Genomic DNA, 14,871 nt, shown 5'->3' with positions numbered 1-14,871 from the left:
TACATGATGTCAACATGGCCTCTTTGCCCTTTCCTTTCACTCTTTGTATTTGCTGACTGGGCTGGTGTAGTGTTGAGTAGGTTAAATGTTAGGTATGCCAGCTCCAAACTATTGTCAATGGAGCCAGTGAGGCGGATGCCGATGAACGTTATCCTCAGTCCCTGTGCAGAGAGGCCATCGATGAGCAAAAGTAATAAAAGCTGACCTCCGGCCAACGTGGACGGGCGTACGGCTGCTTTTAGGGAGGCGAGTGTGGTGCAAAGTGGGCAAAGTTTGCTCATAGCAACACAGTAGCTTTTAGACTCTTCAAATATGTCGTAAGAAAATGCCCTACAAGTTGTGTGTTTCTATGCAAAAGAAGATTTACTTGTAAAATGTAAATACTCAGTGTTAAGCACACAAGCAGGCCTCAATGCAAATCTTCCTGATTATATTATTTTAAAAATATGCAACTCTTTCTGGATATTTTGAATGTTGAACCGGAAAAGGCAGACTAGATGTCTAGTCAGTGCAAGGTTACTGATGGGAACATTTATCACACAAAACTGGCTTTGTTGTGACTTTCCAAGTCACATGCAGACATTGAGATAGGAACGCAATGCTTTATCGCAAGTTGGGCATTTGTGCTTTTAACATACTTGACAGTCATAAAAGTTTAACAATCACAGTCGTCGTTACTCAAAATGTGAACAAGTATTCATAATACATACTGTATGACAATTTAATTTGGAAACTCAAAAACTCATATAGAGTACATGAGAAAGTGGAAATGACAAACATAAATCTCTTTACATTTTACAATTAGCCCACAATGCACAACACAGCAGTAACAGAACCAATGTTGTAATGGCTCTAAGAACTATAATGATAATCACGCGGATACATTCCTTTTTTCAACAACAAAAATTATCTAACATTTAGTACAGCGCTGATAATTATAACTGTTATATAGTTGTTATATCTTCTTTCCTTACTCTTCTGAGTCCAATTTGCGAGTATGCATTCATTTCAGTTTGCCCAGGTGTGTTTCCATAGTCAGGAAGTAGGGTTTCACAATATAGACCAGTGGTTCTCAAACTTTTCAAGTACCACCTCAGAAAAAACTTGGCTCTCCAAATACCACTATAATGCCCATCCAGCATAACATACAAAAGCGTAGGAAGCCTAAATATTCATTAAAAACAAGACAGAGGTTTAATTTACCAAGTATATTTAATATCAAGTACATTTAATATTTTTGGCCACTGTAACATTACATGCAGTTTGAACAGTAAGACTGTGTGTGAATATTTATTAAGTGATTATTTGGTGTGCCACTTGTGCAGAGGTGTCAAAGTCGTTTTCACTGAGGGCCACATCGCTGTTATGTTAGGCCCCAGAGGGCCGCTTCTAACAGTGAATACTATTATTACGCAATTTTTTAAACCATTTTATTAGTAGATTTTTTTTTTAACTAAAATGTAAAAAAAATATGGTAAGTTGCAATATTTTCACCTCAAAATTGTGTGTATATCATTGTAAATGGAAAAACAGTACTTCTGTTTTTATTGTAAAAAAAAAAGAAGAAAAAGGCAGCTCAGTTGCCAGAATTTCACTGTAAAATTTACATTTGTTTTTTTTACTGTAAATTAAAAAAAATTCTATTTTACAGTAACATTTTGGCACCTGAGCTCCCAGTTTGTTTGGTTTCTTTTTACTGCAAATCAACAACTGTAGATTTTTCTGCATATTACTGTAAATGCCAAAACGGCACCACAGTTTATTACAGCAAAAAAAGTACAGTTTTTTTCATTTAGAGAAAAATGCTGTAAAAACCACAGTAAATTTCACAATTTGACCATGAAATCTATAGCTACTTTTACATTGCGCAATTTGATGGATAACTTGCTTTGAAATCATTATTATTAGTATTTATTTCTATTTAAAAAATGGTTTGAATGTTTGATAATATATTTTTGCATAATTAGACAATATTTAATTTACATAATTTGCGATTACATGGAGTACATATATGTTTGTGTTGTATTGTTGTACTGTTTATGTTTTTATTGACTATTTAATTATTGTGGGCCATGTGTAGGCTTTCTGAACCACCACAACCTGCTGCTCAAAATGCATTGCCTCTTGAGGGATTAATTAAGTTATTTGAATTGAATTGAGTACGATATACACGATATGAATATGGCCGACAATAGAGCATTTATTGCTATCGTTACATCGTGATACTGCATGTTGATGACACATTCTAGTATCCCGCAAATCTGACAGCGACAAACGGAGATCGCTTCCTAAAGGCAATTAATGTAATGTTCTTGCTAGCGGCTAACACCCCTGTGCAGTGCAAAACATCTTCCTCAAGGCAATGTACTGTCCTTACTAGTGAGGGTGACACTAACTGGTCCTCGCCTCCACGGCGGAAAATTAAAGTATGTTTCTTACAAATACCATTATCACTGGAGGGCAAGGGATAGCTAAACATGCTACACTACACACCATGTATGGCTTAGCATGTATGGCTAATGCTGAAGCTAGAGCTCTTGAAAGTAAACAAAGGTGGGCTGTGTGATACAAATATTGACAGTATCAATACCAAGTATCAGTATATGGTCGATACTACAGTGATTAGATCAATAGCTAGATCAATAGCTAGCAGAAGCTCTGTCATCCAGTAAAGCCGCTGCTCCTCCACATCGAGAGGAGCCAGATGAGGTGGTTCAAGCATCTGATCCGGATGCTCCCCGGATGCCTCCCTGATTGGTAGGAGGCCACGGGGAAGACCCAGGACACGTTGGGAAGACTATTTCTCCCGGCTGACCTGAGAACGCCTCGGGATCCCCCAGGAGGAGCTGGACGAAGTGGCTGGGGAGAAGGAAGTCTGGACTTCTCTGCTTAGGCTGCTGCCCCCGCGACCCAACCTTGGATAAGCAGAAGAAGATAGATGGAAATTGAATCATTTAATGATCTTTAAATTTGAAGTGTCAGTATCAGCAGTGGATCAATACCTATATTTGTAGTATCGTACAAAACTAAAGTATCCAACAAACAGAAGAATATGTTTTTATTCCGTTCAAACAGAGTCAAATGAAAATAAGGCAACAAGAGAAGTATCCCACACTTCTCTTTTGTGACGTAAATCTGTACAGCAGATATATGTATCTACATCAACTAAATGGTTCTCCGAGTGGCTGGACAGGACAAATAAAAAAATTAAAATTAAAATTATTTTAAAAAATTGTTTAAATCGATTAAGAATCGTTATTAAAAGAGAGAATAAAAAAATAGGTATATAGTACATCGTTAGCGCAGTAGGCTGCAGTACATATTGATCTCTGGCCTTGTAGTTAGAGTGTCCGCCCTGAGATCAGAATCAGAAGAGTTTTTATTGCCATTGTTTGAGAACGGGTTCACAAACTAGGCATTTTACTTGGCGCAATCGTGCAACATAAAACACATATAACACAGAATAGAATAACATGAGCTGTAACTGAGCTATCAGATCTTGTGCCTGATGGCCGAGGGGAAAAAACTGTTCAGGTGGCGGGAGGTGTGGGTCTGGATGGACCGTAGTCTCCTACCTGAGGGGAGAGGGGAGAATAGTTTGTGTCCAGGGTGAGAAGAGTCAGCTGTGATCCGACCCACACGCCTCCTCGTCCTGGAGGAGTACAGGTCCTGGAGGGATGAGACTTTGCAGCCAATCACCTTCTCAGCAGCACGTACGATGCGCTGCAGTCGATGCTTGTGGCTTGTGACTTGTGACTTGTGACTGTGGCGCCGGGGAACCACACGGTGATGGCGGAGGTGAGGATAGACTCGATGATGACTGAGTAGAACAGCACCAGCATCTCGGTCGACACCTTCAGTTTCTTCAGCTGCCGCGGGAAGTACATCCTCTTTTGGGCCTTCTTGATGAGGGAGCTGATGGTCGGCTCCCACTTGAGGTCCTGGGTGATGGTGGTGCCCAAGAAATGGATGGAGTCCACAATGGAGACGGGGGTGGGAGAGTCAACCAGGGTGGGGGGGGATGGTGGGGCTTTGACTTTCCTGAAGTCCAAGATGATCTCCACTGTTTTCTGGGCGTTCAGCTCCAGGTTGTTGAGGCTGCACCAGGATGCCAGCCGGTCCACCTCTCTCCTGTAGGCGGACTCGTCGCCATCCGAGATGAGCCCGATGAGAGTAGTGTCGTCCGCAAACTTGAGCAGCTTTAGGGACTGGTGACTGGAGGTGCAGCAGTTTGTATACAGGGAGAAGAGCCAGGGGGAAAGTACACAGCCCTGAGGAGTACCAGTGTTCGTGGTTCGACTGTCCGAGACAATCTTCCCCAGCCGCACGTGCTGTCTTCTGTCCGTCAGGAAGTCATTGATCCAACTGCAGAGGGAGTCGGGCACACCGAGCTGGTAGAGCTTGTCTCGTAGCAGTCCAGTGAGGATGGTGTTGAAGGCAGAGCTGAAGTCCACAATAGGATCCTGGCGTAGGTTCCTGGGGAGTCCAGATGCTCCAGGATGAAGTGGAGGGCCAGGTTCACTGCATCATCCACAGACCTGTTGGCTCTGTAGGCGAACTGCAGTGGGTCCAGGAGGGGGGCGGTGATGTCCTTGAGGTGGGGCAGGACCAAGCGCTCAAAAGACTTCATGACCACAGACGTCAGCGCCACCAGCCTCTAGTCATAGATTGGTAGGTCGTGAGTTCAAACCCCGGCTGAGTCATACCAAAAACTATAGAAATGGGACCCATTACTTCCCTGCTTGGCACTCAGCATCAAAGGTTGGAATTGGGGGTTAAATCACCAAAATGATTCCCGGGTGCGGCCACCACTGCTGCTCACTGCTCCCCTCACCTCCCAGGGTGGTGAGGGTGATGGGTCACATCCAGAGGATAATCTCACCACACCTAGTGTGTGTGTGACAATCATTGGTACTTTAACTTTCACTTTTTTGAACAATATACTGTAGATTTTAAGCCACATTGCCTATCCCTTTTAGGAAGTAGTCTTTACCATTAGGTGTTGTATTTATTACACACCGGCTGTTTGATTGCAACCCATCCATACTTGGGAAGTTTTTGTTTTTAATCACTTCAGGAGGTTGCCTGCAGCCACAACTGTTGCTAATATTTTGTGAACAGGCTGATTAATGGTTGTTGTTGTTTTTTACTGTCTTGTTTTAATGTCTCTATGATGTTTTTACTCTTTTACTTTGAGATTTGTTGTTCCAATGTGTAGTGCAATAAAATAAATGTATTATTGTAATTATTAATAAGTAGGCTTGGGCCGATACTCGATGAGTCAATTAACCGACAATAAATTAAATTAATGTCGGTAAGTTTTCCAGCGTCGATAAATTGCCAAGTGCTTGCTTCAAGAGCATTCACGCTTTTCGTCGCATTTATCAGCTACGCGCCTTTCTACCATAGTGGAATGAAAAGAAAGATGTGAATTATCTTGTCCTCGTGAAGTGTTTTTGACTCTTTGAGCAGCGACTTAATTTGGAGATTTAAACTATTTCATTCCAATTACAACGTTAAAATACATGAGAAATACAAGTTTATTGCATTAGAAAGGACCACATGCATTATTATAGGGTTGTACGGTATACCGGTGCTGGTTTAGTGAAGCGGTACTAATGAATCAAAACCGGTACTATACCCTGTTTGAAAAGTACCGGTTCCCGGGCATGACGGCGCATCGTCACGTCGTGACATTGCTGGTTTTGCGAGCAGAGGAGCATGTTCGGCAGCGCACAATCACAGAGTACTTACAAGCCGACACGGTGTGTAAACAGAAAAGGGAGAACGGACGCATTTTGGCCTAAAAATTTACAATAAAGGTGAAGTTATAACACTGAAACACCCTCAGGAAGAGGTGCTTTTAGACATGGCTAGCTAGCTAGCAGCGAACATCCATTCACAGTCTGCAGTGTTTTAGCTACTTCTAAATCACTAATCCTCGCCTCCATGGCGACAAATAAAGTAAGTTTCTTACAAGTATCATCCCTGCAGGACGAGGAATAGCTAAACATGCTTCACTACACACCGTAGGAGGATACGATAGCTAACCGCTAATGTAAACAAATGTCATGGGTGGATCTACACCTAACATCCACTGTAATGATACCAAGTACAATAGCGTATCTAGCCGATATTATGATTACATCGATATTTTTTATCGTCACAAAATCTTTTTTTCCTTTTCTTAAAATTCATATTATGTTTATAAACTCAGGAAATATGTCCCTGGACACATGAGGACTTTGAATATGACCAATGTATGATACTGTAACTAATTGGTATCGGATCGATACCTAAATTTGTGGTATCATCCAAAACTAATGTAAAGTATCCAAACAGAAGAATATCAATCAATGTTTATTTATATAGCCCTAAATCACAAAAGTCTCAAAGGGCTGCACAAGCCACAACGACATCCTCGGCACAGAGCCCCACAAGGGACGTCGATGTGAATGACTATGAGAAACCTTGGAGAGGACCGCATATGTGGGTAACCACCCCTCTAAGTACAGTCCCTAGTGGATCCACATAACAGTGAGAGTCCAGTCCATAGTGGGGCCAGCAGGAGACCATCCCGAGCACAGACAGGTCAGCAGCGCAGAGACGTCCCCAACCGATGCACAGGCGAGCGGTCCACCCCGGGTCCCAACTCTGGACAGCCAGCACTTCATCCATGGTCACCGGAACCAGAATAACCCGGCGAGGGGGCAAAGGAGAAAAGAAAACGGCACGGCTTATTAGTGTTTCCCAGAGCCCAAAAAAAGTCTGCGGGCTATAGAGCGTTTTCTGTTCGGGCACCAGTACTATGGAATGCCCTCCCGGTAAAAGTTAGAGATGCTACCTCAGTAGAAGCATTTAAGTCCCATCTTAAAACTCATTTGTATACTCTAGCCTTTAAATAGACCCCCGTTTTTTAGACCAGTTGAATAAGTGATTATTACATTTTTAAAGAAGTGTAATAATACATGTTGAAACGGAAAATAACCAGATATTAACAGTAAATGAACAAGTAGATTAATAATACATTTTTACAGCTTGTCCCTCATAATTTTGACAAAATAATAGAATAGAAAATGACAATATGTTACTGCATATGTCAGCAGACAAATTAGGAACCTTTGTTTGCTTACTTACTTATGTCTAGTATGTTCACTATTAAATTTAAGGACAAAATTGTTCTTCGATTGCAATAAGAAACATATGTTTAATGTACCCTTAGATTTTTTGTTACAATAAAGCCAATAATGCAATTTTTTTTGTGGTCCCCCTTATTTAGAAAAGTAGCGAAATACATTTTGGTACCGGTACCAATACTAAAATATTGGTATCGGGACAACCCTACATTATTATTATGTACTATCATGACATCAATGGTTAATTTGGTCTCATAAAAATAATGGCAATAATTCGTACGTCAATATAACGTTAAGCAAAATGTGTTATCAGCCCAGGCCTATTCATCCAAATGAATTAATGCTTAATTTTCTGCAATATGTCGAAAACATTTCCATTGGTGGACGTTTTATTTTGCAAGTAGGTCTGCGCTTGAGGGTAAATGTAACGTATTTCCTTTGGACTTTAGTGTTTGTGGACTGACTTGCCAGGAAGGAGGTCATGTGGAGGCAGCTTGCTGTGTCTAAGGAGTGTAGGGTTTTAGACGCACACTAAAGGGAACAAGGCCACTAAATCCTTGTCTGTTTTGTCTATCTTAAAAAAGCATGTTCCTCTGTCAGACTATGGATTGTTGACTCGATGTTCAATTTCATGTTACGCAACCAACACATTTTTGCCTTGCGGTGATTCAACGTCCCACACAGATAACGCATACTTGCTGGAGATGTACAAATGTGTGGTTCAGGATCATTTGCCTGGGATTTTTCCTGATGTGGGAACTGGGGACTGTTTGGCTTCATTCCAGGCTGCTTTCGCCGCTGGACGCTTGCCTTGTACGAGAGGCGTTGTGGGTTCAAGTTGGAGGGGGGGTGTCACCCACATCTTATCATGTGAAAAGGGGATGGGTCAAATGCAGAGGACAAATTTCACCACATCTAGTGTGTGTGTGACAATCATTGGTACTTTAATTTAATAATTGCTGAAGGCGTTTTTTGTTGAAATCCACAGACGGGCCCTGTAAAGGAGGTTAAAGGTCACAGCCTGGACGTGTGGGACTTACCTTGTGTCCAAAATCTTTACCATCTCAAATCGGATTAATCCCATTCCCATTTCATGCCGAGATCAAAGAGTCTGACACAAAAAGAGTTTAGTTTTTTTCTCCAACTGCTGGAGAACTTTGGTCCACTGAGGACAAGAATCCACCCCAGATTACACATTTCCCCTCAAAAAGGAAGAAAACGTATACATCTGGTTTTCAGGTCCTTTCTGCATCCACTTGTTGCTAGGTGGAATTAATTTTGCAAATTTCAAATACAAGCTCCCTTTATGTCACGAAGGGTAAAGTACTTTTATCAGTTTAAAATCATACTGGAACTCTATGTTTTAGGCTTAAAGCAGTTCAAATGAAAGATGCAAACACAGAAAACGTACGTATTCTTGCCAGGCACAACTTCCATGTAATTAGCAATATTTTGTATACTTTTGCATTTATTTGTTTTTTCCATGAAAGCAAAGGAAACCTGTATTATTGCTAGGCAGATTTTGTATGAAGTACTTTCAAGAACTCTTTCATTGTATTCTACCACCAAATAGTTGTCCTACTAAATTCTCATGATACTCCCCAAAATAAGTGATGTGTGGTTGCCTGGCAACAAAAATGTGGAACTCCATGAGCACTTCTGGTAATATCACCCCCAAAAAAACACTCCCTGCAAGTCTGGAATGTGTTGGATTCCACTACGGGGCTCTGTTGTGTATCAGAGATGATGTGCATCCTCACATGTGAATTTATTTATTCCATTCTAGCGAACCAGGATGTAGCCTGCTAAGTGACCGGCACAAATAAAATAAAATAAAACCAATATTTTTTTAAATATATTTATTTAATTCATTTTTCGCAATTGTTTAAAAAATGCATGTGCTAAAGTTCATGGACTTTAATAGACAATTAAGCTGTATGTGAGGAAACATGACCAAATACTACAGAACCCAAAACCAGTGAAGTTGTCACATTGTGTAAATCGTAAATAAAAACAGAATACAATGATTTGCAAATCTTTTTCAACCTATATTCAATTGAATGGACTGCAAAGACAAGATACTTAACGTTCCAACTGGTAAATGTTGTTATTTTTTGCAAATATTAGCTCATTTGGAATTTGATGCATGCAACATGTTTCAAAAAAGCTGGCACACATGGCAAAAAAGACTGAGAAAGTTGAGGAATGCTCATTAAACACTTATTTGGAACATCCCACAGGTGAACAGGCTAATTGGGAACAGGTGGGGGCCATGATTGGGTATAAAAGCAACTTCCATGAAATGCTCATTCATTCACAAACAAGGATGGGGCGAGGGTCACCACTTTGTCAACAAATGCCTGATCAAATTGTTTAAGAACAACATTTCTCAACCAGCTATTGCAAGGAATTTAGGGATTTCACCATCTACGGTCCGTAATATAATCAAAAGGTTCAGAGAATCTGGAGAAATCACTGCACGTTAGCAGCAAGGCTGAAAACCAACATTGAATGCCTGTGACCTTCGATCCCTCAGGCGGTACTGCATCAACAAGCGACATCAGTGTGTAAAGGATATCACCACATGGGCTCAGGAACACTTCAGAAAACCACTGTCAGTTACTACAGTTGGTCACGACGTCTGTAAGTGCAAGTTAAAACTCTACTATGCAAAGCGAAAGCCATTTTTCAACAACACCCAGAAACGCCACAAGCTTCGCTGGGCCCGAGCTCATCTAAGATGGACTGAGGCAAAGTGGAAAAGTGTTCTGTGGTCTGACGAGTCCACATTTGAAATTGTTTTTGGAAACTGGACGTCGTGTCCTCCGGACCAAAGAGGAAAAGAACCATCCGGATTGTTATAGGCGCAAAGTTCAAAAGCCAGCATCTGTGATGGTATGGGGGTGTATTAGTGCCCAAGACATGGGTAACTTACGCACCTGTGAAGGCACCATTAATGCTGAAAGGTACATACAGGTTTTGGAGCAACATATGTTGCCATCCAAGCAACGTTATCATGGACGCCCCTGCTTATTTCAGCAAGACAATGCCAAGCCATGTGTTACAACAGCGTGGCTTCATAGTAAAAGAGTGTGGGTACTAGACTGGCCTGCCTGTAGTCCAGACATGTCTCCTATTGAAAATGTGTGGCGCATTATGAAACCTAAAATACCACAACGTAGACCCGGACTGTTGAACAACTTAAGCTGTACATCAAGCAAGAATGGGAAAGAATTCCACATGAAAAGCTTCAAAAATTGGTCTCCTCAGTTCCCAAACGTTTACGGAGTGTTGTTAAAAGGAAAGGCCATGTAACACAGTGGTAAAGATGCCCCTGTGCCAACTCTTTTGCAATGTGTTGCTGCCATTAAATTCTAAGTTAAAGATTATTTGCCCCCCAAAAAATTAAGTTCCTCAGTTCGAACATTAAATATCTTGTCCTTGCAGTCTATTCAATTGAATACAAGTTAAATGATAAATGATAATGATAAGTTGAAAAGGATTTGCAAATCATTGTATTCTGTTTTTATTAACAAATTACACAACATGCCAACTTCACTGGTTTTGGGTTTTGTGTATTTAAAAATACATCAATGAACAATGAATATTTTTTGAAATACAATAAATTAATCAATTCTAAAGAAATGTAGGTCCCCACATCTGCGGTCCCCTCCAAGGTTTCTCATTGTGCCCATTGGGTTGAGTTTTTCCTGCCCTGATGTGGGATCTGAGCCGAGGATGTCGTTGTGGCTTGTGCAGCCCTTTGAGACACTTGTGATTAAGGGTTATATAAATAAACTTTGATTAATTGATTGATATACAAATAATGTTTTTTATATATTTTAAAATTGAGCTTTTTCTTTACTTTTGTTAACAAGTTAGATGTGATATGTATGTAATGAAACATGCACAACTACTAGATTAAAAAATACATAAATAAAAAATAGCTTTATTCCCACACTTGTTAACAATTTAGATAGTGTTCCTCTACTTGAATAGACTGTGAAAATGTACAGTATGTGAGGAAACTTGCACAACTACTAAATTAAATAGATACACCAGTGATACATAAATATGTTTGAAATATACAATAAATTGATTTAAAAATGTCATTCCAAGACTGAAGGAATTTTCAAATGTAGTTTTTCACCAAGCACTCTGCATGCTGTTTTCCTACAGACTACACCTGCACAACTACTAAATTAAAAATACATACATTATAAATAAATATATTATTCTAAATTAAATGAATGTATACATTTTCAAGATTTATTTGAAAGAATGCTTTTGCGGGAAGATACATTTAAAAATTGCAGCTTTTTCCACACGCTTGTCAACAAGATAGATGCTTCATAGATGCTCTATGAATAGGCAGTGAAGCTGTACAAGAGGAAATATGCACAAATACTAAATTTTAAAAAAATGCTACAATTAATAAATACAAGAACTTAAAAAAATAAAATATATGAATCCTTTTTCTAATGTAAAGAATATTTTTTGAATACATTTTAAAATTTAGCTTTTCCCTTACTCTTGTTTATCAAGTAGGATGCTGTTTCTTTACTTAGAGGCCTACTGAAATGAATTTTTTTTATTTAAACGGGGATAGCAGATCCATTCTATGTGTCATACTTGATCATTTCGCGATATTGCCATATTTTTGCTGAAAGGATTTAGTATAGAACATCGACGATAAAGTTCGCAACTTTTGGTCTCTGATAAAAAAAAGCCTTGCCCCTACCGGAAGTAGCGTGACGACACCGGGGGAAGGACTGCTTATATTTTCCTATTGTTTACACCAGAAGCGAGAGAGATTGGGACCGAGAAAGCGACGATTACCCCATTAATTTGAGCGAGGATGAAAGATTCGTGGATGAGGAACGTAAAAGTGAAGGACTAGCGTGCAGTGCAGAACGTATCTTTCTTCGCTCTGACCGTAATTTAGGTACAAGGGTTCATTGGATTCCACACTCTCTCCTTTTTCTATTGTGGATCACGGATTTGTATTTTAAACCACCTCGGATACTATATCCTCTTGAAAATGAGAGTTGAGAACGCAAAATGGACATTCACAGTGACTTTTATCTCCACGACAATACATCGATGAAGCTCTTTAGCTACTGAGCTAACGTGATAGCATCGGGCTTTACTGCATATAGAAACAAAACAAATAAGTCCCTGACTGGAAGGATAGACAGAAGATCAACAATACTACCAAACTCTGGACATGTAAATAAACGGTTAATGCTTTCCAGCTTGGCGAAGCTTAATAATGCTGTTGCTAACGACGCCATTGAAGCTAACTTAGCTACGGAACCTCGACAGAGCTATGCTAAAAACATTAGCTCTGCACCTACGCCAGCTCTCATCTGCTCATCACGACCCGTGCTCACCTGCGTTCCAGCGATCGACGGTACGACGAAGGACTTCACCCGATCACCAATGCGGTTGGCGGCCCGGAGACGGAGGAAGTCAAGGTGAGGTCGTTCGGCTAGCGCGTCTGCTATCCTCAAAGTGCTCCTGGTTGTGTTGCTGTAGTCCGCCGCTAATACACCGATCCCACCTACAGCTTTCTTCTTTGCAGTCGCCATTGTTCATTAAACAAATTGCAAAAGATTCACCAACACAGATGTCCAGAATACTGTGGAATTTTGAAATGAAAACAGAGGTTTTTGTATTGGATTCAATGGGTTCCGAATACTTCCGTTTAACTATTGACGTCACGCGCATACGTCATCATACATAGACGTTTTTCAACCGGAAGATTAGCGGGAAATTTAAAATTGCACTTTATAAGTTAACCCGGCCGTATTGGCATGTGTTGCAATGTTAAGATTTCATCATTGATGTATAAACTATCAGACTGCGTGGTCGGTAGTAGTGGGTTTCAGTAGGCCTTTAAACAGACAGTGAAGCGACTATTAAAGGCCTACTGAAACCCACTACTACCGACCACGCAGTCTGATAGTTTATATATCAATGATGAAATCTTAACATTATAACACATGCCAATACGGCCGGGTTAACTTATAAAGTGACATTTTAAATTTGCCGCTAAACTTCCGGTTCGAAACGCCTCTGAGGATGACGTATGCGCGTGACGTAGCCCGGGGAACACGGGTATGCCTTCCACATTGAAGCCAATACGAAAAAGCTCTGTTTTCATTTCATAATTCCACAGTATTCTGGACATCTGTGTTCGTGAATCTGTTGCAATCATGTTCATTGCATTATGGAGAAAGAAGCTGAGCAAGCAAAGAAGAAAGTTGTCGGTGCGAAATGGACGTATTTTTCGAACGTAGTCAGCAACAACAGTACACAGCCGGCGCTTCTTTGTTTACATTCCCGAAAGATGCAGTCAAGATGGAAGAACTCGGATAACAGAGACTCTAACCAGGAGGACTTTTGACTTCGATACACAGACGCCTGTAGAGAACTGGGACAACACAGACTCTTACCAGGATTACTTTGATTTGGATGACAAAGACGCAGACGTGCTACCGTGAGTATGCAGCTTTGGCTTCTAAACATTTGATCGCTTGACCGTATGTGCGCAACTTTTTTTTGCGTATGTACGTAACTTTTTTAAAATATATAAGCTTTATGAACCTTGGGTTAGGTGAACGGTCTTTTGGGCTGAGTGATTGTGTGTGTTGATCAGGTGTTTGAATTGTATTGGCGTGTTCTATGGAGCTAGGAGCTAGCATAGGAGCTAGGAGCTAGCATAACAAACACGCAGGTGTTTTTATGCAGGATTAATTTGTGGCATATTAAATATAAGCCTGGTTGTGTTGTGGCTAATAGAGTATATATATGTCTTGTGTTTATTTACTGTTGTAGTCATTCCCAGCTGAATATCAGGTCACCCCCGGCTCTCACAGCATCTTCCCTATCTGAATAGCTTCAACTCCCCACTAGTCCTTCACTTGCACTTTACTCATCCACAAATCTTTCATCCTCGCTCAAATTAATGGGGAAATTGTCGCTTTCTCGGTCCGAATCTCTCTCACTTCATGCGGCCATCATTGTAAACAATAGGGAACTTTGCGTATATGTTCAACTGACTACGTCACGCTACTTCCGGTAGGGGCAAGCCTTTTTTTTATCAGATACCAAAAGTTGCAATCTTTATCGTCGTTGTTCTATACTAAATCCTTTCAGCAAAAATATGGCAATATCGCGAAATGATCAAGTATGACACATAGAAAAGATCTGCTATCCCCGTTTAAATTTTAAAAAATTCATTTCAGTAGGCCTTTAAGTTAACTACTAGGTTAAAAAAAAATTGATAATAAATTAATATTTTCAAAAAATGCAATACATTTACCCCCCAAAAAAATTTACAATATTTTTTTATTAATCTTAATATTAAAATACAGTTCTTTTTCAATTAATACTAACATACAGTCTTTCCCTATGCACTCTTGTAAACAAATCAGATGTTGTTCTTCTAATGAAGCTTTATGTGAAAAAACAAGCACAATTTTAAAAATACATTGATAATTAATGAACATTTTTCAAAAACACAAGAAATTGACAACAAAACAATTATTATTAATGTGAACATTTTCATCTGTTAATTAATTATTTAATTTAAAGATGAAAATGTTTACATTGATAATAAATAAATATGTTTCAAAAATGCAATAAATTACTACTTTAAAAAAAATATATGAATAATATTTTTTGACAAAATTCAAATGTTTTCTTATTGTTTTATTACATTTCTAAATGT

This window comes from Entelurus aequoreus, linkage group LG08 (assembly GCF_033978785.1).
Source record: "Entelurus aequoreus isolate RoL-2023_Sb linkage group LG08, RoL_Eaeq_v1.1, whole genome shotgun sequence".
Classification (NCBI taxonomy): domain Eukaryota; kingdom Metazoa; phylum Chordata; class Actinopteri; order Syngnathiformes; family Syngnathidae; genus Entelurus; species Entelurus aequoreus.
This window is presented reverse-complemented; position numbering follows the sequence as displayed.